Source organism: Perna viridis, chromosome 3, assembly GCF_037379345.1.
Source record: "Perna viridis isolate PV_CMFRI_1.1 ecotype Kerala chromosome 3, ASM3737934v1, whole genome shotgun sequence".
NCBI lineage: Eukaryota > Metazoa > Mollusca > Bivalvia > Mytilida > Mytilidae > Perna > Perna viridis.
The window spans coordinates 8,053,893-8,081,087 of NC_142447.1; the positions used below are offsets into that span (position 1 = coordinate 8,053,893).

At 32.3% G+C, this 27,195-nt stretch overlaps 2 long non-coding RNA genes across 28 annotated transcripts in view; one reads left to right on the plus strand and one right to left on the minus strand.

Annotated features, from left to right (window-relative positions):
- LOC148620877 (uncharacterized) overlaps nucleotides 1–22,704 on the plus strand; it is a 32,634-nt gene extending 9,930 nt beyond the window's left edge. For 5 of the 26 annotated variants that reach the window (XR_015920990.1, XR_015920974.1, XR_015920982.1 and 2 more), the window contains 5 exons: nucleotides 337–3,298; nucleotides 4,966–5,044; nucleotides 18,272–18,387; nucleotides 19,052–19,264; nucleotides 20,090–22,704. This is a non-coding gene — a long non-coding RNA (uncharacterized LOC148620877). Of the gene's footprint in view, nucleotides 1–21; nucleotides 3,299–4,091; nucleotides 4,190–4,965; nucleotides 5,045–17,112; nucleotides 17,226–18,271; nucleotides 18,388–19,051; nucleotides 19,265–20,089 lie in introns of those variants that run through there. The other 21 variants (XR_015920997.1, XR_015920988.1, XR_015920972.1 and 18 more) reach the window with 13 other exon arrangements.
- Nucleotides 22,705–25,673: 2,969 nt separating this feature from the next.
- The window catches only part of LOC148620878 (uncharacterized), a 34,976-nt gene continuing 33,454 nt past the window's right edge, over nucleotides 25,674–27,195 (minus strand). The window contains exons 4-5 of one of the 2 annotated variants that reach the window (XR_015921026.1): nucleotides 26,779–26,849; nucleotides 25,674–26,080 (exon numbers count right to left, since the gene is read on the minus strand). This is a non-coding gene — a long non-coding RNA (uncharacterized LOC148620878). Of the gene's footprint in view, nucleotides 26,081–26,523; nucleotides 26,850–27,195 lie in introns of those variants that run through there. The other variant, XR_015921025.1, reaches the window with a different exon arrangement.

The window sequence follows — 27,195 nt, forward strand, 5'->3', positions numbered from 1 at the left end:
AAATCATTTTACAACGGGCAGCTCTATCGTTGTAAACGATAATTTCTCTCAAAACAAGTATGGCAAAGCCAAGGCATGATATGAATATCCAGCATTTTTTCCGGACTTGGGCGAAACAAATACTCAAACTGTGCACTTTTGGGCGAAACATAGTTTCGAAGGTTAATTGCATACATGTATTTACTTTAAATTTTAATCTTATCATCGTTCGTTACCGTATTATTAAGGTAACAAAATCATTTTACAACGGGCAGCTCTATCGTTGTAAACGATAATTTCTCTCAAGACAAGTATGGCAAAGCCAAGGCATGATATGAATATCCAGCATTTTTTAAGGACTTGGGCGAAATCGTTCCTCAAAATAGACTCTTTTGGGCGAAACAAAGATGAGCATGAAAACTTCAACAACCCTTGTATTAAAACGTAAGTATCCGTCTTTTACACTACAGCAGAAATTAACTGCAAAGCACTTTATTAAGGAATTCTTATGTGTTCATGACAGTTTGAGATGTTCTGAATTGCCAACATATATGCATAAAAATTTTTGCACTGTATGTAATAACATTATTATATAATGGTAAATTTATACGAGAACGAAAAAACTGTTTTTACATTGGCAAATATGAGTTACTTTGATAGAGTAGTTTCTAAGAGTTAGGGACAATTCTTCCACTATTTATTTTCTTTTTGTTTTTTATTAAAGCTTTGGATTCGTAATGAAAACACTTTTTTATAAAAAAATATCCGACATTCTCAATTTGTACTTCAAGATAGCATATGACGGGTAGGAACTAAATCACTGTTTAGTGTTTTTTTGTTTTGTTTTTTTTTGTTTTTTGTTTTTTGTTTTTTGTTTTTTGTTTTTTTGTTTTTCAAATAAAATGTTGTAGTCACACTATACCTTTTTTCTTAGAGAAACTGAATTAAAAAAAAAACATGGACTTGCTTTATATGTACATAATCTCGATGTTGTAAACAAAAACTATTTTGTCACAGCATATTTATCTTACTTTTCAACCATTTTAGTGTTAATTATTGACTCTTTCTACTGTATTTCATTCTTAGCTAGATATTAAACACAAACTCATTTTTAATGCAATGCTCAACTTTATATCAGAATTAGTATATTTTTCATTTGAGTAAATTCTTAAATACAACGGCATTATATAAATATCCTGTATTTTTTCTCAAGACTTGGACGAAACAAATACTCAAAAACTGTGCTCTTTTGTGCGAAACATAGTTTCGTAAGGTTAATTGCATACATGTATTTACTTTAAATTTAAATCATGTCATAGGGAGAATCATCTTTCGTTACCATATTATTAAGGTAAAAAAAATCATTTTACAGCGGGTAGTTCTATCAGTGTATACAATAATTTCTTTCAAAACATAATCGGAAAGCGAAGGCATGATATGAATATCCAGTATCTTTTTAAGGACTTGGGCGAAATCTTTCTTCAAAATAGACTCTTTTGGGCGAAACAAAGATAAGCATTAAAATTTCAACAACCCTTGTGTTAAAACGTAAGTATCCGTCCTTTGCACTACAGCAGAAATCAACTACAAAGCCCTTTATTCTGATGTGTTATTGAACAGAAAATAGGCATATTCATGACAGTTTGAGATGTTCTGAATCGCCAACATATATGTATAACATGTTTTGCACTGGATGTAATAATATCATTATATAATGGTAAGTTTATAAGAAAACGAAAAAGATGTTTTCTTCATGGGCAAATATGAGTTTATTTGAAAGTGTTATTACTAAGAGTTAGGGACAATTCTTTGACTTTTTATTTTCTTTGTTTTCTACTAAAGCCAACGATTCGTTATGAAAGAGTATAGAAGGGAACCAAGGTAATAGCGGTAATCAAAAGAATTTAATCCAGGGACAAAGACCAGACATGGAAAACAGACATACACAACAAAGAACATAAAGAAACTAAAATCATACATACAAAGTTACAAAAGTAAATGAGGAACTCGGACTCCACTAAAAACTGGGAGCATGGACCAGGTGCACCGGTAGAGTAGCTTTTCTAGAAACACCCGCCGAGTTGCTCATAAAAAGTCAAGTCCGGGGTAGACGGACGAGGAAAAGAAGCCTATGACCCGTCAAATAAATTAGTTCTCCTGGTGCTGATGGATACACCATAACGATTCACGAGTTCATGATGACGACCATAAAACTTCTGTAGTGATAACTTCAATCTTGTAGCAACATAACCCTGTACCAGAAGCCTATTTGTTAGAGTTCTAGCGCGAAACAAAAAGTCTGCGTAGTTTCGGCAAGCTCTGGCATAACGTATGAATTGAGATTTGAACACTCCATACACAGGAGCCGAAGGGATGTTGCCACAGATGAAAGGAAAGTTGACAATTCTGAACGAAATGTCATCACGTTTGTCGTAAAGTTTGGTCAATAGGTTTCCTTTATCATCGATTTCTATGTGTAGGTCAAGATATGAGGCTGACTTCACAGTGTTTGTAGTATCCTTTATCTCAAGTACTTTTGGGTAGATGCGATGTATCAAATCCCCGAAATTAGGATTGTTTAAAGATAATACGTCATCTATATAGTGGAAACTGAGATTGAAGGATCTAGCCAAACGATATTCTTTCTTTCTGATCAGATCAGCTATACGGACAGCCTCATAAGAGTGACGGAATAGGTCAGCAAGAAAAGGAGCATAATTTGTTCCCATTGGAATGCCGACTGTTTGTTGAAAAACACGTCCACCACACTGGACAAATATGTTGTCGATTAAAAATTCCAGCATTTTGTAAACATCTTCCTCTGTATACATTATTTTATAAAAGTTATCCGACATTCCTTATTTGTATTTCAAGATAGCATATGACGGGTAGTAAATAAATTATTGTTTAGTGCTTTTGAAAAAAAAATGTTGCATTCACACTATACCTTTTTGGGAGAAACTGATATAAAAACATGTACTTGCTCTAAATGTGCAGAATCAAGGTGTTGTTATCAACAAAAAGTACTTTGTCACTGCATATTTATCTTACCTTTCAGTCATTTCGGGTTAATAATTGTTTCTTTTTACTCTATGTCATTCTTAGCTAGATATTAAACATAAACTCATCTTGTTAACACAGTGCTAAACCTTATACCGGAATGATTATGAATTTCGCTTTCAATAAATTCTGGAATAGAATGGCATTATATAGATATCGAATTTTTTTTCAGGATTTTGGCGGAAGAAATCCTCAAATTATACTTTTTTGAGTTGAATTATGGTTTCATAAGGTTGAGTAACTGCTAGTATAAAACATTGTAAGTATCAGATTAATACACATTCAGTGAGCTCTTCTGTAATCAATTGAAATACGGTTTCTACTGTTTAAATGCATAGAAAGAGTAATCAACTGAACCAGGATTCCAGCGGAAATCAAACGAATGTTATCGATTACAATTAAAACTGTGAGCATTGACCAGGTGTACTGGTAGGGTGGGCATCCTCTGCTTTTCTAGAAACACCAACTTGGTTGCTCATAAAAAGTCAAGTCCGAGGTCGACGAAAAAAAAGAAAAAATAGACGTTCAACAAATAGGTTATTATGGTGCAGATAACACAGTAACTATCCACGAGTACCTGATGACGACCATGTACTTTGTTGTGATGACTTCAATCTGGAAGCATCAGTAACCATGTTTCCAAAAGTCTAACGGTAAGAATTATAGAGTGATACAAAAAGTCTGTGTAGGAACGGCAAGCTCTGACTTATGATTTGTGATTTGTGAACTTTATACGCAAATACTGAAGAAATGTTGCAAAGAAAGTTTGAAATTGAAAAGAAAGTTGACAATACGGAAAGAAAAGTCATCGCGTTTGTCGTATTCTTTGTCAATAGTTTCCTTTACCATCGATTTGTACGTGTAAGTCAAGATATAAGGCCGAATCAACAGTGTCGGTAGTATTTTTTATCTCAGGTTCTTATGGGAAGATGCGATGTATAAACTAGGACTGTTTAATGACAATAAATCACCTTTTTAACGGAAACAAGAGCATCTGATAAAACTATGTTATGTTCTTCGTCGGTCAACTATTATCTTTCCTTTTTGACTAGTTTGAGAAAATCTTTTGTCGTCCCTTTTATGGTCATTGGACTGTTGGAAATATTAGATACTAATAGCACGTCACATGTGACTGTTTGATGCACAGTGTGTAAGTTTGTTTACCATGTATATTGATGATTAATTGTGTGTGGTTATAGGTGGTCTGATCCCATCAAATATTTAGAGGGAACTTCTGATAAGTTATCAACTGCTAATCTCACTGTTAATCTCGAAGTTTGAAAATCAACAGTTGACTACTTAATGCATACTATAGGTCAAGGATTAATCAAGGGAACCAAGGTTATAGCGGTAATCAAAATAATGTAATGCAGGGACAAAGACCCGACATGGAAAACAGACATACACAACAAAGAACATAAAGTAACTAAAATCATACATACAAAGTAAAGTAACAAAAGCAAATGAGCAACTCGGACTCCACTAAAAACTGGGAGCATGGACCAGGTGCACCGGTAGGGTAAGCGTCCTCTGTTTTTCTAGAAACACCTGCCTACTTGCTCATAAAAAGCCAAGTCCGGGACAAACGAGGAAAGGAAAACTATGACCCGTTGAATAAATCAGTTTTCATGGTGCAGATGTCAAGAACATGTCTAACCCTTATTGCTAAAGTTGAAGCAATTGTTCAGTTCGTTACTCCAACGCAAATAATGAGGTATATGGTCATGTTTGATTTCTATAGAAATTTGTTTTCTAATTTTGCTACTGCCGTTGAACATTTAACACAACTTCTTAGTTTTAGTGAGAATCCCATCTTTCGGTCGAATGGCAAATGCCAGATAACTGTTGAAAATATGAAATCACTGTTGACTAGTTTTCCGGTCTTAATATCTCCAGATTAAGAAAATGTTTTCATACTTTTTGTAGACGCAAGCGACGTTTATGTTCGAGCTGTCCGGTGCAAGGAGAGGCCAGATCTTCTAAACCAACCAATTCCATATTTTAGGTAGAAATTAATATTGAAAAAGAATGTTTTACAATATTATAAGCTTTATAGCATTTTGATTTGTATTTAGGGGGTGTTAGAATGCTATATATGTTTATTACATTCAAGGTGAATATGTTTTAGCTACTATTATACTTGTTTGATTATTATTGCTAAATACAAAAATAGTAATATTGTAAATATATTATTTTAATAAATGATTTTTTCTAGACTTTATAACCAAACAAGTACTGTTTTTCGCGACTCTTTAATGATGCATTACAATGATGTAAATTGGTCCAGAACTTTCGTAGTATTTTTAGAACATTTTTGACTTTGTACTTAAATGCTGGATTTCTTACACTCAAATTAATTTAATCGACTCATCATTTTTTTTTTTTTTTTTTTTTTTTTTTTTTTTTGGGGGGGGAGTTATTTTATAAAAGTGCTTTAATTCTTTAAATACTAGACTTATATACATACATTTGTACCTTGAATTAAGTGTTGAATAGTACATTGGACTCGATGGATATTAACATTTTCAATGAAATTTTTAATCATGGAATTTGTAACGTTTTATTTAAATGATTGAAATCGTAATTTTTTGCTTGTTGACTGAACTTTTTGACATTTACTAAAAAACTAACTATGTGGTATTCCATTGATATAATCAGAAATCAATGGGTTAGAATTTAACATTTAACACCTTGCCTGTAAAAAACATCACATAAAAACAAACTTGCTGAAGTATTTGATGACATTTCATTTGTCATTCTAATCACAACATGTCTACACTATAATTTAAGGAATGAATAACTGGTCTCTGTAAATACAACCTTAATGTAATTACTGATGACAGATGACTGAACGCTCCCCAACAGACCATATTTTGATTAGATACTTGAAATTATTTTTTGCACATAGCAAAGCTCATCTGCACTATAAGTGTTACAATTTTGAATGAGACCCACCTTTGAAATTTTTAAACATGCATGTGTGCCAGATTTTGTTAAGATAGCTGCTTGCCTTAATGTTGATGTTGTTTTTATAAAACAGCAACATTATACTGGCTGTTCTTTATAGCTGGAAGTCGTGAGAATAGAGATTTAATATATGCTATAAAAATATATTATTGGGCCAAGTACCAGTGAATGAAGCTCCCTAAACCTAAAAGACCGTTTGCATTTTTAGGGTGTTTTGTGAGGTTAACTTTCTTTCAAAGTTTAACTCATATCCGTTCCCTATAAAAGACCACCACACTGATAGTATTGGTATTGCACATTTTGTCAGTGCATTCGATCTGCTAAAAAGCTATGTACAAGTGCCATTGACAAAGACAGCTTGTGAGATATCAGACGGCTTGTTTTAGTATAAAATCATGCAATTTAATATAACAAAACGCACCACTAACATTAATGATGTTTTGAAGGATCTTAATACATGTATCTTTGTATAAGGTAGTACAAGCATACGAACTGTGCTACGATCAATCGAACCATCCGTGTTACTTTTTATTAACTCAACATCAGGGACAAAACAGAGGTGATATTAAGCTTGTTTATATTTACATTTTCAATATATCATATCTGCCTTGATTTTGATTTTACTTTAACTATAAAAATAAATGTTTTGTTTCAATGTGAAAGTGGTTGTTAGACGAAACGGTTCAAATCATTGACATCAAACAATATTGTAAAACTTTTGAACAATATGCGATATTTCGTATACTTCTCACCAGATTACTAAATTACATTTCGCACACGGAAATTATACCATTTTTCATGAATCGTACAGTCAACCTTACATGTTAAGTTGACTCTTAAATGAATAAATTTTTAAATATAGGCAAAAATATATATTAACAATAATCAGTCCTGCCTTTCTTTATTTTATGACTGTTATGACTTTTTATTGTCTGATAATTTCAATCCTGCCTTTTATTTTAAATTTGATCGTAGCAACATCCTGCAATGAATATTAAATTGTAGTTTTCTTGAGTGTACAATACAAAGTTTTGTACAAGACCCTGCGTAACCCGCTTGTTGTTAACACACATAGTATTTGTTTTCACATTTTGAAACATCATTTGCATATACATGTCGTTATGCCTGTTTTGTTTAAATCTTCGGCCGACCAAGATTGCAAGTATACTTGCAAATTATGATGTCCTTGTTGAATTATAAAACTTACACTGCAATCGGCCCTCGTGTGCGTTTCAAGAGTCAATAACAATTAACCTTTTTACGAAATGATTTTTTCTGTAACTTGTGTACTAGACCAAATATTGAACTGATTTTCATGTCTAAGCAATAGATAAGAAGTTTTGATTAACAGTCTCAAGTAAAGCAAGCAATTGAATGAATGACAAATTTTGAACTCAAACGTATTGGTAGTAACGAGATAGTAAAATTCTACCTACAACTATGAATTACGACACACCAGTCAACTATTATTTAGGGTTGTAGTAAATCAAACACATACGTTCAGTGTTGAACTGAAATGCAAAGCTTAAATGTTGATTGACAGCCATTTCCTTCCAAAAATAAAAAATAACGAGGCTTGCAATGATATGAAATCACTCATCATTCATATCAAGGTCGAATTGTAAACTAGTAAAACACCTAGTACGTTACAAAAGAGGGTATCTGGTAATAAGCACTATGGGGAGTGAAGTTTATTTTGCCTTGCACTGTGATATTAATGTTACAAGTTTCAATTCAGACCAATATTAGATTAAACTTGTTCAGAATTCAAAAGAATTTCTACAAAAGAGCGTTTCATATAACTGAATAAAATGTATGTTATAGTCATCATTTTATTGATTTAGTTAATATTTATAATATTTTCATTGACCCCTTATGGGATAAGTAAAGAAACAAATACAATATAAAAAGAAACACTATATCATATTAAGCTATTGAAACATAGAAATGAAATAAAAAAATGATTAAATACGTATGCACTTAACCAATGTGGACCTCATTTTCACACTTCTAAAGACTGCTTCATTAAATCTACAACAATGGGTAATTCACCCATATCTTAATTTAGAATAAGAATAGGTTTATCAAAAGAGTCAAGTTGGCGAAAATCTGGGAATTTATCTGACGAAACTTTTTTTTTAATTTGCCCTTAACCCCTCATTTATTTTGCAATTGAAAACTCATTTAAAACTTTGCATATTTGTCAACTTCTCTTTTAACGGTGTATATTTTTATATCTACCATGTTCCAGTTCCAAGTTATGATCACTAACGCGGAACATTGTTAGCATCTTTATACTATTAAATGTTTACTTTTAAATAATCTGACATTGGAGTATTTTGTTAGCAACATACCTTTGTTCAAGAGGCATAATTGTATGAAGTCTAAAGTGGTGCCCGAATGATGGAATGGTGTACCCTAGGCATGCCACATGCTGGAGTCGTCAGGCAATAATACGGAAAACCTGGCCACAAACCATAGTGGTGCAACGTGTTTGAAAAAATGCCTTGTTCCTCGCATGTTAAAGAACCCTTCTATGGTATTCTATCGGAGTAGGAACTATTGCGCTCCGCCACAGGAGGATGAATTGCCCAACCCTACCCTCCTCTCCCTATTTCCAGAGGCTATCAAACTTTGCCGACTCTATCATCCTTGTGTCCCGTCCCATTCTTCATTTCATGTTCATCGCCTGGATATACCTAAAATGTCGCTGCTCAGTAGTTAGACTCCAACATTAAATCTATCAATCAATCAATCAATCTTAAGATAGCTATACTTCATGAAGTACCGTTTACCTATCATACATGCTCTTCACACTCGATTTGTACCGTGCTCTTACCATGAAAGTGCGCTTTTTACCCAAAACATCACAGCTGTTGTAAACCGTACAATTAACATGACCATAATAACGTGCATTCTTATGACATATGTTGAAAACCTTTTTCTTTACAATGAAATAAATATACCACATGAAAAAAAAAACAACATAATACCACTGAAAACAAACATGCTTTTTTGATCAGAGGCGGTTTGTATCCGCAACATTCAATGCTACTTGAAAAAAAATTGCCTATCCAAAACATACATTTTCATCATAACTGCTACAGATAGTACTTCTGAAATGTTCATAGTACTTTCCTGCCCAAGTAATATTCGTTCATCGCATCTTATTGGAAACCTACTATAAACATGGCCATTTCACGTGAAATAGCATTTCCTACCCAAAATTATAAATGGTAATTGATAATGACGGTATATGGCAACATTATGTGCAAATACGTTTTCCTACCAAATAAATGAATGCTCATCACATCTGATTGAATGTACTCTGAATTTGGCCAATCTACTTACGAACGTCGCTTTTCTACCTAAATTATACATGCTCACCATATTTGATACTTTAAATATGACCTTCCTACATCAGATCCGATTCAAACGCTACTCTTAAAATGGTCACTCTATTTGGAAAGCAATGCCATACCCTTAATGTGCATGATTATTGCATATGGTACTGTTAACATGGCCTTACGTTTAAAATAACAGTTTCATACGCATAATTATTCCTGCTCATGAAATTTTATTCGAATATTACTTTAAACATGTTAATTTCACTTAAACAAAAACTATCCGACCCAAAACATATATGCTCATCAAGTTTGATGCAGACTATACTCTTGATGTAGCGACACTAATTGACAAAGCAACTTTCTACCCCCTAATGTACATGCTTATCACATTTGTCGCGTATTGTACTCTTTACACGTCCTTATTATATAGCATGTTTACACAAACAATCACCTGATTCTAACCGTACTTTTAGCATGATCATACTACTTGAAGCAGCACTTTCCTACACAAAGCATCCTTGCTTATTACATCTGATTCAAAACCTACTCTTAACATGGCCAAACAACTTTAAATAGCACGTTCCTTGGTGAGATAAAGTTTTTGTACACATGATAATTGCATCAGATTAAAACTTTAATCTAAATATTTCAATAGCACTTTTAAACTCAAAACATGCATAATTATTAAATCTGACGTAAAGTGAACTATATTCCTGACATGATAACACTCTTTGAAACAGCGCTTTCTAACTCAGAATCATTCATGTTTATCAAACTGATTTGAACTCTTCTCTTATCATAGCTTTACCGTAAACTAGCACTTTTCAACCCAAAACATAAGGCTCATACCGTATTATTAACATAACAATAGCACGTTCCTACTCAAACATCCATCCTGATTTCATCTTATGTGGGCTGTACTTTAAATATGGCCATACTACTTGACAGAGCTCTTTCTTACCAAAATCATAATATCACATCACATCTGATGATGACCGATCGCTCAACACATCCATACTACTGAAAACTCATTTCTTTCCATATCATCACATCATATTCTAATCGCATTCTTAGCATAGTCATTCTCCTTCAAATATTAATTTAATCCAATTCAACATGTTTATTATATACTCTATACATAGCTATACTACTTGTAGTAGTACTTCCCTACCCAAATTATTCATGCTCGTAAAATCTAATTCGAACATCCACTTAACACGACCTAACAATTCAAAAAAGAAAGTTATAACCCTGTTTAAAGCTGTTTATTCGATCCGATCTGATTCAACATGACCATATCACTTGAAATAAACTCTTATTGATAACATTGTCATACTATGTGAAATAGCACTTTCCCACCGAAAACATCACATCTGATGTGGACAGTACACACCATATGGCCAAATCACTTGAGATAGCACTTAACTACCAAACACATATGTGATTCTCGCATCAGTTGCCGACTTCTCTCTCAATATAGCCAAAGAACTAGGAATGGCACTTTCCTACCCCAAAATATTCATAGTCATTACATTTTCTCCGACTTCTACTGCTGACATGGACATGTAGCTAAAAATAGTACTTTCCTACTAAATTCATACATATTCATACATGTTCTTATATCTGATTTGTATCGTCCTCTTGATATAGCGAACCATACCTAATGTACTCTAAACCTTGAGTGGCAACGTAAGAACGGGTTTTCATACAAAAAGTGTACTTGTTGATTCCATCTTTTTCGTATGTGCTCAACATATATCGGTACTATTTGAACTAGCGCTTTCCTACCCAAAACATTTACACTCACCACATCAAATTTGTACCGTATTTTTAGCATAGCCATAATACCTATCATAGCATTTTCCTACTCAAAATATACATGTTCATCTTATTTGACGCGGACTGTACTATAACTATTGCCATACTACTGCAAAGTGCAATTCCTAACCAACATCATACATATCCATCATATGTTATTCAAACCCTACTATTAATGTAGCCATACCACTTGTAAAAGCACTTTCCTACCAAAATCAAACATGCCCATTACATCTGATTGTACTGTACACTTAACATGACCATACTACTTGAAATGGCACGTACGAAGTCATCACATATAATACGGAGTGATGGCATAAATTGGCTTACTACTGAGACTAGTAATTTCTACTAAAAAGAAACTATCTGATGTGAATTGAACTCTTCATATGGACATACTACTTGCAGTATCACTTTCCAAATCAAACATATACCCTCTTCACATCTGAAATAGACTGTACTCTGAACATAGCCATACTACTTGAAACAGCATTTTCATCACAAAATTGTACATGCCCATCACAAAAGACGCCAGCAGCACTCCTGATACATAGAGCCAAACTTCTTCAAACAGCACTTTCCAACATAAATATATATGTTCATTATATTTGATACATTTGTACCTAAATCATACATGCTCATCATATCTATTTCGAACCCTATTGATAACATTGTCATACTATGTGAAATAGCACTTTCCCACCGAAAACATCACATCTGATGTGGACAGTACACATCATATGGCCAAATCACTTGAGATAGCACTTAACTACCAAACACATATGTGATTCTCGCATCAGTTGCCGACTTCTCTCTCAATATAGCCAACGAACTAGGAATAGCACTTTCCTACCCCAAAATATTCATAGTCATTACATTTTCTCCGACTCCTACTGCTGACATGGACATGTAGCTAAAAATAGTACTTTCCTACTAAATTCATACATATTCATACATGTTCTTATATCTGATTTGTATCGTCCTCTTGATATAGCGAACCATACCTTATGTACTCTAAACCTTGAGTGGCAACGTAAGAACGGGTTTTCATACAAAAAATGTACTTGTTGATTCCATCTTTTTCGTATGTGCTCAAAATATATCGGTTTTATTTGAACTAGCGCTTTCCTACCCAAAACATGTACACCCACCACATCAAATTTGTACCGTATTTTTAGCATAGCCATAATACCTATCATAGCATTTTCCTACTCAAAATATACATGTTCATCTTATTTGACGCGGACTATACTATAACTATTGCCATACTACTTCAAAGTGCAATTCCTAACCAAAATCATACATATCCATCATATGTTATTCAAACCCTACTATTAATATAGCCATACCACTTGAAAAAGCACTTTCCTACCAAAATCAAACATGCCCATTACATCTGATTGTACTGTACACTTAACATGACCATACTACTTGAAATGGCAAGTACGAAGTCATCACATATAATACGGAGTGATGGCATAAATTGGCTTACTATTGAGACTAGTAGTTTCTACTAAAAAGAAACAATCTGATGTGAATTGAACTCTTCATATGGACATACTACTTGCAGTATCACTTTCCAAATCAAACATATACCCTCTTCACATCTGAAATAGACTGTACTCTGAACATAGCCATACTACTTGAAACAGCATTTTCATCACAAAATTGTACATGCCCATCACAAAAGACGCCAGCAGCACTCCTAATATATATAGCCAAACTTCTTCAAACAGCACTTTCCAACATAAATATATATGCTCATTATATTTGATACATTTGTACCTAAATCATACATGCTCATCATATCTATTTCGAACCCTATTGATAACATTGTCATACTATGTGAAATAGCACTTTCCCACCGAAAAAATCACATCTGATGTGGACAGTACACATCATATGGCCAAATCACTTGAGATAGCACTTAACTACCAAACACATATGTGATTCTCGCATCAGTTGCCGACTTCTCTCTCAATATAGCCAAAGAACTTGAAATAGCCCTTTCCTACCCCAAAATATTCATAGTCATTACATTTTCTCTGACTTCTACTGCTGACATGGGCAGGTAGCTAAAATAGTACTTTCCTACTAAATTCATACATGTTTATACATGTTCTTATATCTGATTTGTATCGTCCTCTTGATATAGCGAACCATACCTTATGTACTCTAAACCTTGAGTGGCAACGTAAGAACGGGTTTTCATACAAAAAGTGTACTTGTTGATTCCATCTTTTTCGTATGTGCTCAAAATATATCGGTACTATTTGAACTAGCGCTTTCCTACCCAAAACATTTACACTCACCACATCAAATTTGTACCGTATTTTTAGCATAGCCATAATACCTATCATAGCATTTTCCTACTTAAAATATACATGTTCATCTTATTTGACGCGGACTGTACTATAACTATTGCCATACTACTTCAAAGTGCAATTCCTAACCAAAATCATACATATCCATCATATGTTATTCAAACCCTACTATTAATATAGCCATACCACTTGAAAAAGCACTTTCCTACCAAAATCAAACATGCCCATTACATCTGATTGTACTGTACACTTAACATGACCATACTACTTGAAATGGCAAGTACGAAGTCATCACATATAATACGGAATGTTGGCATAATTTGGCTTACTACTGAGACTAGTAATTTCTTCTGAAAAGAAACCATCTGATGTGAATTGTACTCTTCATATGGCCGTACTATTTGCAGTATCACTTTCCAAATCAAACATATACCCTCTTCACATCTGAAATAGACTGTACTCTGAACATAGCGATACTACTTGAAACAGCCTTTTCATCACAAAATTGTACATGCCCATCACAAAAGACGCCAGCAGCACTCCTATTATATATGGCCAAACTTCTTCAAACAGCACTTTCCAACATAAATATATATGCCCATTATATTTGATACATTTGTACCTAAATCATACATGCTCATCACATCTATTTCGAACACTATTGATAACATTGTCATACTATGTGAAATAGCACTTTCCCACCGAAAACTTCACATCTAATGTGTACAGTTTCCTTTACCTAGCTGGGGAGGGGACATTTTGTATACTGGTACATCCATAGATAGTATTCATGACATAATATTTTACAGTGAACAATATTTAATTCTTTTTTTTTCTCTAGGGCGTTTTGCTCTCTCTGAGGTGTGTTGACTACTCAAATATTGTGTTATTGTATTAATTTGAAATGTACATTATGCTTATGTACTTAATCTTTTTCAATGTAGAAAACTGGGATAGGGAATGGTGTGATGTGTAATAAAAATGTTGAGGTATAGAACTTTGCAAGAGATCTTAAATGGATAAAATTGTGGCCTTTCAATCTATCAATTCAAACATTAATTGATACTCATCTCACTTTGTTTTAAACTTATAAAAAGAGATTTGATATAAACATCCATATGTTACCAAAAAGATAAAAATGGACCAACAGTGTTGCTTCTTATTGACTTTAAGATCACATTATGATTTACTTTAATGATAATAGCTGTAAGGCTAATCATATTTGCAAAATTAAGAGCGTCCTGATTATATTGCTAGCTGCCTTGAGAACGTCGAACGATTTCTGTTAAAGCGCTTTTAAGTGGCTTTTTGACCAATTAAATTTTATTTGTTAAATCATTTTATACAGTACCTTATGATGGACAATTAATTTTGATTCACCTTTACCTAGAATGATAGGAAAGTTTTGATATAATCATAATAAAAGCAAGGAAATATCCGATATTTACGAGTGCATTTATGCACTCTTGATTTGTTGATTGTTCACAATAATAATTCTAAATGTTGGAAATAGACTATAAATATGGGCTGGATTATTTTGGTTTTGCAACTGGCACACCTCGTGAGCTGACGAGACTTTATTGATGTTATTTTTATAAACTATAATGTAGAAAATGGATTTAGAATGTTATGAATCTGAATTAGATAACCCTGTATGCACCAACTTTAAATCCTTTGAATTTCAAACGGTTCAGTACAATGTCAACGAAATATCGCATATGTCGGAAGAAAAGTGTTGACAACTTTGTTTGCCACAGAGGGGAGGTATCGTCCAAAAGAAAACTATTTTCAAATTATTCAAACAGACATTAAACCGTACGTACGTAATTGACAATCGAATGGATGATTGAATTATGTGAAGAAGAAGAATCAACGGATAATGTAGCACTTCTAGCAGTGAATTATATTGATAGGTACATGTCATTGATAGATATTGATCGGACACAACTGCAACTTTTGGGGGCTGTTGGATTACTTGTTGCATCAAAACTAGGGAAAACAGATCCAATAAAGCCACAAAAACTTATTTCATGTGCAGGAAATTATTTCACCCTGAAAGACATGTATGCAATGGAATCATCAGTTTTGAGAACACTGAACTGGGGATTGTTTTCCGTTACACCTACTGATTTTCTGATCATTTTTTGAATTTAATGACAATTGCAGTTAATTTGCGAGACAAGACATGCTCAAAAATTCATTTACGTATGCAATTTACTGAAATGGGATTTATTATGCACAAACCATCAGTGATAGCCGCAGCAAGTGTTGCAGAAGCAATTAATGGGCTTAAGAAAAAATTCTATTCCGTTGACGAATTGTTGTAGACTTTACGTGACGTAGGGAGTATAGATGGTGATTGCTTGTAATTATGCCAGGAGCAAATTAAACGTATATTATCAATTAATTTACAAGAATAACATTCGACTTGCCATCAAAATTCTATGAAAAGCTCTAATTTCCTGAGCTACACTTCGAAATCGATGGTAAAGGAAAATTATTGACCAAACTTTACCACAAATGTGATTACTTTTCATTCAGAATTGTCAACTTTCCTTTCATCTGTGGCAACATCCCTTCGGCTCCTGCGTATGGAGTGTTCATATCACAACTCATACGCTATGCCAGAGCTTGCCGAAACTACGCAGACTTTTTGTATCGCGCTAAAAGTCTGACAAATAGGCTTCTGGAACAGGGCTATATTGCTACAAGATTGAAGTCATCACTACAGAAGTTTTATGGTCGTCATCATGAACTCGTGGATTGTTATGATGTATCCATCAGCACCATGAAAACTGATTTATTCAACGGGTCATGGTTTGCCTTTCCTCGTTTGTCTACCCCGGACTTGACTTTTTATGAGCAACTCGGTGGGTGTTTCTAGAAAAGCAGGGGCCGCTTACCCTATCGGTGCACCTGGTCCATGCTCCCATGTCTCCTATTCGTCGGAATATCCCAAAACTTGAGTTTATCACATTAATTCTCTAAAACCTTCGTTTAGGAGAAAAAAATCTGCACATCCGGTCCTTAGACGTTGCCAATATCGCGTTTACATGGTTGATTGTATGGCAAAAATAATGACCGGTAAAAATATTTAGTTTGTATTTTTTTTCTCCAAAATGCATGTCTCCCTCCTAACAAGTTGAGGAGTAATTGTAGGTATTAGGCATTTCAATAAAAGAAGAGGCGTCATTAATATATAATTAATGTACAGAAAAGAAGACATTTGAAATATTTAGTGTATCTCAATTTAACCATTTAATTGATGATACAAACTTGAATGAAAATAATGTGCGTCAGTTAAAACAAAATCTCCTATATAATTGAGTTAGTCGAAGTTTGGGTTTTCAAATACTTGATACATAAAGTAGAAAATACATAATTCTAAATATTTGCTTTCAATCGTGTGACTCGAATATCCACGTTAATTGATAAAAACAAATCTATTCATGGATAGAATACACAAGGATGTGGTTCATATTTTGTAAAATATCCTTAGATCTTTTTTAACAAGCGTACAAACAAGACGGGGTTTAGATTGTTAAGCGCCTTTTATCTATCTGACCCATGTAAATAAATATGCCATACTACGACTATGAAGAACAAAACTATTTCAGAGTTGTAGGCGTAACTATTTAATTCTATAATGAAGTGACATGTCACCACATGGATAAAATCTCATAGACATGAAAGATTGCGGTCTGCATTATATCACGCCTTGTGAATAGAGGTGAAATGTTTTTAAACAAATGTTTGTTCACAATTATTGAATGACGTCGTCTTGTCATTAATTGCATCGCAAATCCAATGAGATAAAATTTGTTTTTGCTGTCTTACTACATTAGTTATATCGATAAAATGCCATCTATATCTAGCGAAAAATGTCATATTTCAAAGTGACTTTTTAAGATGAACATTTACGCATTTCAGACTGAAATATGTCATAACTGTATGGTCGTCAAAAATAGATTCACAATAGAAAGAATAAATTGTTTCGTACGAGTATGTAAAATCGAAGGATGTATGAGTTACAAATCACCTTATTTTCGATCGAAAAAAAAAAAAAAACTGTCAATAAGGGTTGATAATAATTGATTAAAACTTAATATATGAATAATATTTCAGTCAAATTATTATTGCCATTACATGAGTTCGGACATTTAATTAAATGAATTACATATATTTTGCAATTGTAATTAATCGAATTACAATTTAAATTTAACGTCATGAATGCCAAGTATAAGTAAAAAAAAATCTCCTGTACATTGAACCAAACATAAAGACCTTTTAACAATGTACATCTCACAAAAAAAAATGATTGATTACTTGTACAATTAAAGCACTATCTGTGTATTACAATTCTAACATCGTTGCTGAATTAATTAATCAATTAAATCACTATTGAATGTTATCATTTTTCGAAACGGTCACTGAGGTGCTTTATTCAGCCTAAATTTATATTTTGGTCTTATTTTGAAAATCATTTGTAAATAGAAACACTTACTCAGCACGAAAATCACTGTCTGTTTTTTTTTTTAAATCAAATTTCATATAAGTAAATTTTTGAAAGAGAATTTAGGAAAACGAAATCAGATCAAAATTTTCAAAAAGTTCATCTTGGGGGCCGATGCCTAAATGACCCATTTTAGGTTAGAATTTGATTTTGAAAAATATAAATGTTTTCAACAAAAATCCCTGTCTTGTGTTGTTGAATACAAATTATGAAATTTATATTATATATTTGTCTTCCATAAACAGAATTCTTTTTGTTTGCAGAGTCGAGGAAAATGACACTGTCTATTTGGAACATTTGTTGAAAAAAAAAGAATTGAAAATGAAGAAACTGAAGCAACTGGGATAGCTATCTACTTCATTTTATGCTAAAAAAACAGGTAAATTGAAGTACAATGTTGAATAGATAGGACAAATGGCTAATAGAAACTTATATTTATATCCTAAAAAAAAGAAGAATACTTATTGTTTTATATAAAGGCCTGATTTAAAATATACTGTAAAATTATGTTTCTAGCACATTTCTAGGAAAGGTTTCCCTAAAGTCCTGAGCGAAATCTAGAGAATATTTGCATAATGGCGTTGCTTTCTAATATTCACTAAAACATAAGTTCTTGTATACCCTAATAGGGCTGCTTTTTTCTATATAGCATTTCTTCTTATCAAACAATCAATAATGTACTTTAGCATCGTCAGATCATAATTCGAATTTCACATTACATACAAATGTCAGTTAATGTAAACAGGGATATTATAAATGTCTCTACGAAGCGTGATATCTTTTTCACGACACATTCTAAATTACATGTCCTGACAATTATGTATTCACAAAACTCAGATTCGTCAAAATGAATATCAATCCATTTTTTTTCTGGTACAATTTAAAACCATTAAAATACATACACGCAATTTTAAATATTCTGATTTTGTCCCCAATGCACAGGTTTGAGAGATATGGATTTCATATATATATATGTGTATATCGTCAAAGATCAATTGTGAATAAGTGTGACACTGTTTGTTTCATATTTTATTTTATGTTAGGATGCACGATGATCATAGGATTTGTTTGTGTGCCGTCCTCTCAATGACTGGAAAATGTCCTTCCCGATCTTTAATATAATGGATTAAACGACAAAGATAGTTGTATCGTATAGACAGATAATGATAGAAATTCTCCATTTACATTATTCCACAAGACAGCAGAAAGATGGCACACATTGCACCAGTTGTGAACAACACACGGATTTTGCCTAGGTATAAACGAAAGTTTTCTGTTCAATGATCATATTGGTTATTTGAGATATACATTTGGTTTTGTTTGTTACCAATTTAATTCTGATCACAAAGAATACTTCAGTTTTGGAAAAAAACAATAATGAACTCTGCAGATTAAAGTATTCAGAAGACATTTTTTTCTAATCAACAAAGTAAAAAGATTTTTTTTCATAATGTTGTAAAGAAATCATTGAACATTTTGAACATAATGTAAGTTACCTCTTACCTAGATAGCTGGGAAGGGAAATGCTTCGATATGATTATAATATTGACATTGAAATGTTCAACATCCTAATCTTAATAGCGGGATGCATTTATTAATTAATACCTAATTGTGGGTTCAAAATAGTTTTTTTATAAGTCATCAAGAAGGCTTTGTTTGTTAACTTACTTCATATTGTTTTATTAGAGACATTACTGTTCAATGATATTGAAGTTTGCTTTAAATAATAAGGGTTAGTTTGTTTATTGAACAAAGGTTAAAGTGTATACCTTTTTTCACTAAACCTACATAGCCATTTTTTAATTAAGGTATGCATTGGTTTTAAGTATAACTTCTTTTCTGACGGTGGAATCATAGCTAAAATATAGTCAAGCACTGACTCTTCCGACATGAAATAGCATGAAATGCCTACTATAGCAAAAAAATCGTCTAATTTGCGACACACATTATTCTTAATACAATCGAACATATATTGGAATGAAGGAAGGCTCAAATTATTGGCATATACAGTATTTTCCTCCCGTCGAAACAGCATTTTAATAAACTTAGATTTGGACCACAATTCTTCAAATATCTTGCAGGTGGATGATAATTCAATTTAACTGTCTTCAGAGAGGTGTTTTACTCCATTGATGAAGTGCTGTATTCTCTAGTCCAAAATCAATATATTCGTTGATGCCGAAATCCTGTACACCTTGTACATGTACAAAATGGCTGAGAGTAAGCTACATACCAGTTCTGAAATCTTGCAGTCCGAATATAAGCGTTTTCCATTTATGATAGCTTTTATCAATTTTTTCAATAATTAAAAATTCTGGAATCTTACATTTAATGTTTAATCGAACTTATTGAACATTTTGGACATATTGTAATTTTATAAGTTATCTCCTACATAGAAAGCTGGGAAGAGAAATAATTCGGTAGAAGCATATTATAGACATTAATATGTCCAAAATCATCGTCATAGCTGCGAGATGCATTTATGTAATTCAACCTCGTTGTGGTATCATAAAATCTATTTTTTTTTGTCTTAATTGTACATTCAGCCACATCGATTTGTTATTTCAAATGTTGATAGAGTACAGAAAATTCTTCCCATTTTATTGTATATGAATGAATGGAGAATATGGATGGGGAGTGGATATTGTGCATATTGAATGGAAAAGAAGGAATACTTAAAAAAAATGTATACCTTAATTATAAATGGCTATGTAGATTTAGCGAAAAAAAGTATAAAGAATGTAGAATACCAGCGTTTTATATTGACAAATTTGATAGAAGCTATTATAATTAGAACATTTTTTTTTAAAATAATAATAATCGAGCTACAGGATTTCACAATAGGTATGTAGCTTACCGTCAGCCATTTTGTAAATGTACAAAGTGTACAGAATTTCAGTAATTGTATGCGTACATTGGAAATCTATCGATTTGTGATTTCAAATATTGAAAAAATACAGAAAATTTCCCATTTAATGGCATATGGATGAATGGAGAATGCGGATTGGGGATGGGTATTTATATAGGGGGGGGGGGTGGAGAATTTGAATGGAAAGGAAGAGAAATTGAACGGGAAAGTATTCATTAATATGAAATTACAAATGATAATTTAAATGTTGAAAAATAAAATAACTGATAAGAAATATGCAATTGGGATTTCATGAGGGTGGGGGGTTTCTATGGGGGCGGGGGGTTTCTATGGGGGCGGGGTGGGTTTAAGGACAATTGGGAATGGGAAGATTGTAAATGGTGTAAATGACAAGTTTATACCATTCAAGAGCTGGATGGTCTTTGTTTGCTTAATGGCTCTTTTTTAGATTGAGTTAATATATCAATAACTACAAATATATTTCAAAGAGACGGGTAGGAGTATTTTGTTTTATTTTATTGCAAAGTTTGCAATCTGTGTTTTTAATACATTAATCTCAAACTAACATCAACTTTATCAAAGCAAATACAGAACGATAACTCTTCATGTACCTTATCTCAAAATGGAAATAAAAATCTTAGGTTGGCTGTGTAATCTGTAACTGATTCTTAATAGACCAGTTCCAATTTCAACACAAATCTAGCCAGCTTAGTGAGTGATTTATAGAGCTCTCTTGGTAGAAATCTGTTTTACATTATACCAATTTGTCCTACTTAACTAATAATTGGAGTATCATATACTTTTACTTAAAAAAAAACAAAAAGACTTTTAATTTTAAACTTGTTATAAAAACAAAAGTAAAGTGATTGCACTTAAAATTGAAATTGGCTAGGCAAATAAGTCTTGCTATAATAAACTATTAATATGTCTTGCATAGTTTACCAAGGTAACAAATCGAAACAGTACTGAGTAATAACAGCTGGCTGTTTAAATGAAGCCCATCTGCACAAAACTTCTCCTGTTGTGCCTCCTTTGTCTTAAAGCTTGAAAAGTGCCAAAATGCTCCATTTACTTGATAATTTGAAAACTTTTAAAATATAAGTTTATCGCTTGTCTACAACAATTAAATTGCAGAAAGAGTATTTGTACTTCTGAAAAGCTGGACCCTGTTTAATACTTGGAATATTGCCATATGGTTAACCTAATGCGTTAATAAGAAATTACTATCAGTAATCCCTTTTACAAGGTCATGAACCTACAGCTTACATAGAACATTAGAGCTAATCTGAGAAAAAAAATCTATTTGTTTTGTTTTCCTTAAGGATATTCACTGCTGTGTTTAAAGATTATAAGGATTTTAGAGGGTTGTAAAATCTGTTAAGATCTTTTTATGCTAGAATGTAGAAAACAAATGATGGGTCAGTGTGCTTCTTTTTGAAACATAAGCCTTGGAAAATGTCACATGATTTTCCATAGGTTTTGTCTTAAAAGGCTTTATACGCAGAAGAAATAACAAGAATTTCATAAAAAAAATGTCGAAATATTATGTTAAGATGTGTTTAATCAAATTATGAAAATAGAAGTGGGGATCACTAAGTAAAAAATATCAATGCAATGAAATGGGTAGAGGAGTACAACAATCTGACATAAAAATGACTGGACATGAGCAGTGAACATCTTTATAATGCTATGTCATGTCATATGATGTGTTAATTCATAATTTATTATATTGTTTTCTTAGTATTATGATTCAATGTAGGTACTTATCTCCAAGTGCAATTGATTTTTATACACCGTATATTAATAAAAACAAATATTATTGAAGAATCCTTTATTGCTCTAACTTGCTTGTAACTTGTATTTTTTTTTACTCTTTAAGTTATACAACTTAACTTATAAAGAGTAATCAAGGGAACCAAGGTTATAGCGGTAATCAAAAGAACGTAATCCAGGGACAAAGACCAGACATGGAAAACAGACATACACAACAAAGAATATAAAGTAACTAAAATCATATATACAAAGTAACAAAAGTAAATGAGCAACTCGGAAGAAAATGATTATATTCTGTACCATAAAGACTTATAGTTCATACGTATTTTGTTATGGTCTTCTAACTTGTTATATTTAATATATTCTATTTTGTCAGGTTACTTATGTAAGAATATTTTGAGTGATTATCAACATTTGACTCTTGTAGTTCAATCCATCATATTTTTTAAGTTAGTAAGATTTATGTCATTAGATCTGGATGTTGGAAATATTGATAAATGGTATACATATTAGTTTTACTGGCTTTCATATACAACTTGGCACTCCTTACTGTGTTAAAATATCATATTATACCAAAGTGATTGAGATGAACATCATCAAAACATTAAAATCTGTTGATTGTCATAAACACGTTTGATACCTTGAGATCTGTATATTCTTGTTTTTCCTTTTGTATTTATCTGTATGTACATGTACTTAATTTACTCAAAATGAACATGCATTGAAAGCTAAATGAATCTGCTATAATACGACATAAATTTTATTGTTACATTTATTCATTAATATATATTTATATGAAATCAAAATTGTTAACAAAAATTGCTTCCTTCTGTTTATGTTGACTTGCAAACGAAAAACTTGAATATCGTTTGATTTGGATTTCAACTTTTGTAAAGACTGCTGACATAATTGAATTGTACTATGCAGGAGACTTTCAGAAATGTTATTCTATACATGCAATGTCATGTTGACGTGTGCATTGACTATAGGTGTTGTCCCACTTGATATATTCAGCGGCACTACCGCGATCTCACCCGACGATGTATTGCCTGGTCAAAGGCCATGTGAGCTATTGCCATCAATTGGCGTCCGTCGCCGTCGTCCGTCGTCGTGGTCGTTAACAATTTTTTTAAAAAATCTTCTCCTTTCTCAGAAACTACTTAGCGGAATTATATGAAACTGCACAGATGTTCCTTTGGGCATCTTTCACAAAAGTTGTGTTTAGATTGTTGATCCGTCAAACAACATGGCCGCCGGTAATGAAAATAGAACAAAGGGGTTAGACTATATATTGCATATATATTTTCATTTTAATCTGTCAAGCCATTTAGGAGTTATTGCACTTTTTTCGACGTTTTTTCTTTCATTTTTTTTAATGTTATTTCTTTAAAAAAAATTTCTCCTCTTACCCTACTTGATCGATTGGAATCAAACTTAGTATTGATGTTCCTTGGGGTATCTTGCACAAAAGTTCTGTTTAGATTTTTGATCCGTCAAAAAACTTTGTCACCGTTACTAAAAATAGAACAGGGGTCAAGCTGTAGTTTTTCAATATATCTCAAAACCCATTAGCCAAATTATAACCGGGTAAAACTGTTCAGCATGATGAGATCTACCTGTGGTCCTTTCGTTATTTTCATCTGTTAAGCCTTGTATTGATCTTTATGATCAGTTCCATCAAAGTCATCGTAGGCCAAAATTATTAGTAAACCTCGTGATAAATGTATTGCCATTGAAAGACAAAATTTAACCAGGAGAGAGATTCAAGCTCCTGGGAGCCTCTTGTTATGTTTGTCATAGAGCTTGAGGTCGACACATTGACATAAACTTCTTTTCTAGTGTTAGAAACATCAGTAGCTGTGGAATGAACGCCATGTTGATTAGTCTGTGACACAACATTAATGTCCATTGCCTGGTTAGCGTACGATGGCACTGTAGCACCACAATCCGAAAATCCATCTGACTGACTTAATTATAAAATACAAATAGAGGCGAACATGCTTAGGATTCTTTAAGGGGGTTTATCTTAAATCCACTATAAGTAAAACTGCTTGATAGTAAAACTTGATATTGCTTTATCAGATAATATGCTCAATAATTGTAAACTACAATTTCTAATATAATTGAAGATTTATAAATGCACGAAGCCGGACTTGTCGCCAAGTTCTGAGAAAGTTTGTGTTCTGTGATTCAGAATCATCTTTTTTTTCAAACCACAAAAAAGATGAAAGGAACAGTTTTTAATTCAATGCAATTGATGTATGTTCTTTTGTGAATTTTGTATTATTTTTTGTTTCTGTTTATGAATGTGCACAAAGCCAGACTTGTCACCAGGTTCTGAGAGATTTTGTACTTGATTTAGGACCATCTTTCTTCAAACCACAAACAAGATGAAATGAACAGTTAATAATTGAATACAATTGATATATGTCCCTTTATGAAATTTATGTTTGTGAATGTGCATGAAGCCTATCTTGTCTCCAAGTTCTGAGAAAGTTTATATCCAGAATTTTTTTGCCCTGGGTTGCGATTTCTAATAAAAGTATTTAAGAGAAACCAGTGGAGTAATTTACATGTTAGTTGTTTTATATACATGTATTATATTTGATTTATAAAAGAAAAAGTTTCTTTGATGGAATATTGGTTGATATGTATTTTCTTTTGAACATTTTGGATTGCTTTACAAAGAAATAAGTGTTGAAAGATGTTTTGAAATAATAAAAAAGGATATTTGGACTAAACAGAAATTTAATCGTTGTAGTCTTTGATTTACTGCTCAAAGTATATGATATTGGAAAAGTCATGAACTCCAAGAACTCTATATGTAATTATTGTAATATTGTTAATGATTGTGGATAAATGAATTTAATACGTTATTCAGTTTATGATGCAATAAATTGTATTTGATTTTATATTAGTATTGATAACATTACTAAAAGTATTTTTATATACAAAATATACATTCTGCCTACCTATTCTGATGCCATGATTATTATATGAACAGTTTTTTTTTTCTTCAGAAATTCTGAAATTAATGCATTTGTATACATTATTTCAATCACAATGTGTAAAAAAATGTAGAATTGTAATGTAAAATTAGCTGTGATGTAACTTTTTAGCCCGTGTACTACCATCACATACATTATAGTAACTGCTGTGCTTTACAGAACTTGCATTTTTCATTTATTTATTTATTTTTGTAATACATGAACTATTATGTGGTGAATATAATGTAAAGAATATTATAGTACTGTTAAAATTGGGATGTTCATTTATGATTGTTATTGTAAGCAGTACAGTTCAAGTGGAACATGTCATCTTAAGTCCATTCAAGTCTTTTGTAACTGTACATTTCTCCAATCATCTAATGAACACTGTGAAACTTGAGACCTGCTTTACCTAGACGCCATTGTTTCACCGCAATTAAGTTCTGAAACAGCAAATTTCTCTTATTGTCGAAGAAACTATTATGCAACAAGTAATTAGTCAAACGACGAGTAAATTGTCATGCTTTCAAGATGGAGTAATTCATATTTTAAACTAAAACAAGTTTTCCGTGAAAAAACTAAGTTCATTTTGGTTGTAGCGCTACTGCAACATTTTTTATGAAGTATTGTTACTGATGAAAATAAGAGTTTCATTACTTCTATCAACTTACTAGATATATGGAATTATACTGGTTTTATATTTGATTTGTTATCATAAACTCAGATGTTTTAATGATTTTGAATATTTACATTTTTTTTTTCAAAAATCCACAAAGATCATTTAGCTAATGATCCTACTTGCCATCTCCCTTTCATATAGAGAATAATATTCTAGTCTTATCATCTTCATATGTTTTACCAACTTTCCCATTATTTGACAGTTGACTCTTACAAGATGAATGAAAATATTCAAATTGTTTTGTCTTTAAATAAATCTGTGATCAGTTTTGTTCTTTCCAACTGATGAATCGCAGCCTCTCTTTTCTTCGTCTTCTGTTTTACAGAAGTGTACATCTGCACAATAAAAAAGACGCGATCCTAATGTATATGTACTATTTTTTTTACAGTAAGACCAAATGACACTTTTATTTTGTGATATGTTATTTTTAGTCAAAGGGCTTTTCAGTAGCATCCAAATTACCATGTATTCTTAAATCTCATTCAGTGTCATAAAATACTGCACTTCATTTTGAAGGACTCAGTGTCAAGCTCCTGAAATTGGAAATAGGAAAATATAAATTGTTGGAAATGTTAACATCTGAAAATATCTTCCTGTATTTGCATTTATAAATAATAATCACTAGAATTATTGACACCCTGTCATTTTTAACAGATCTGTTGTACATGTACGATAACAATTGCAAATGAAGTTATAAGACTCCAGTTACTGTCACTTATACATGTGGCTCCAACCCAGTAATGTTTCATACTGATATTTGTTAAAACTCCACGTGGAACTGGGTAACTGTAGAATAATATTAACTGATAAGGGGTACCAAAGTCTTCCTTTAGTACTGGTAAAGTGTCCATAGTAATCGTTGTTAAAATAACCAAACGA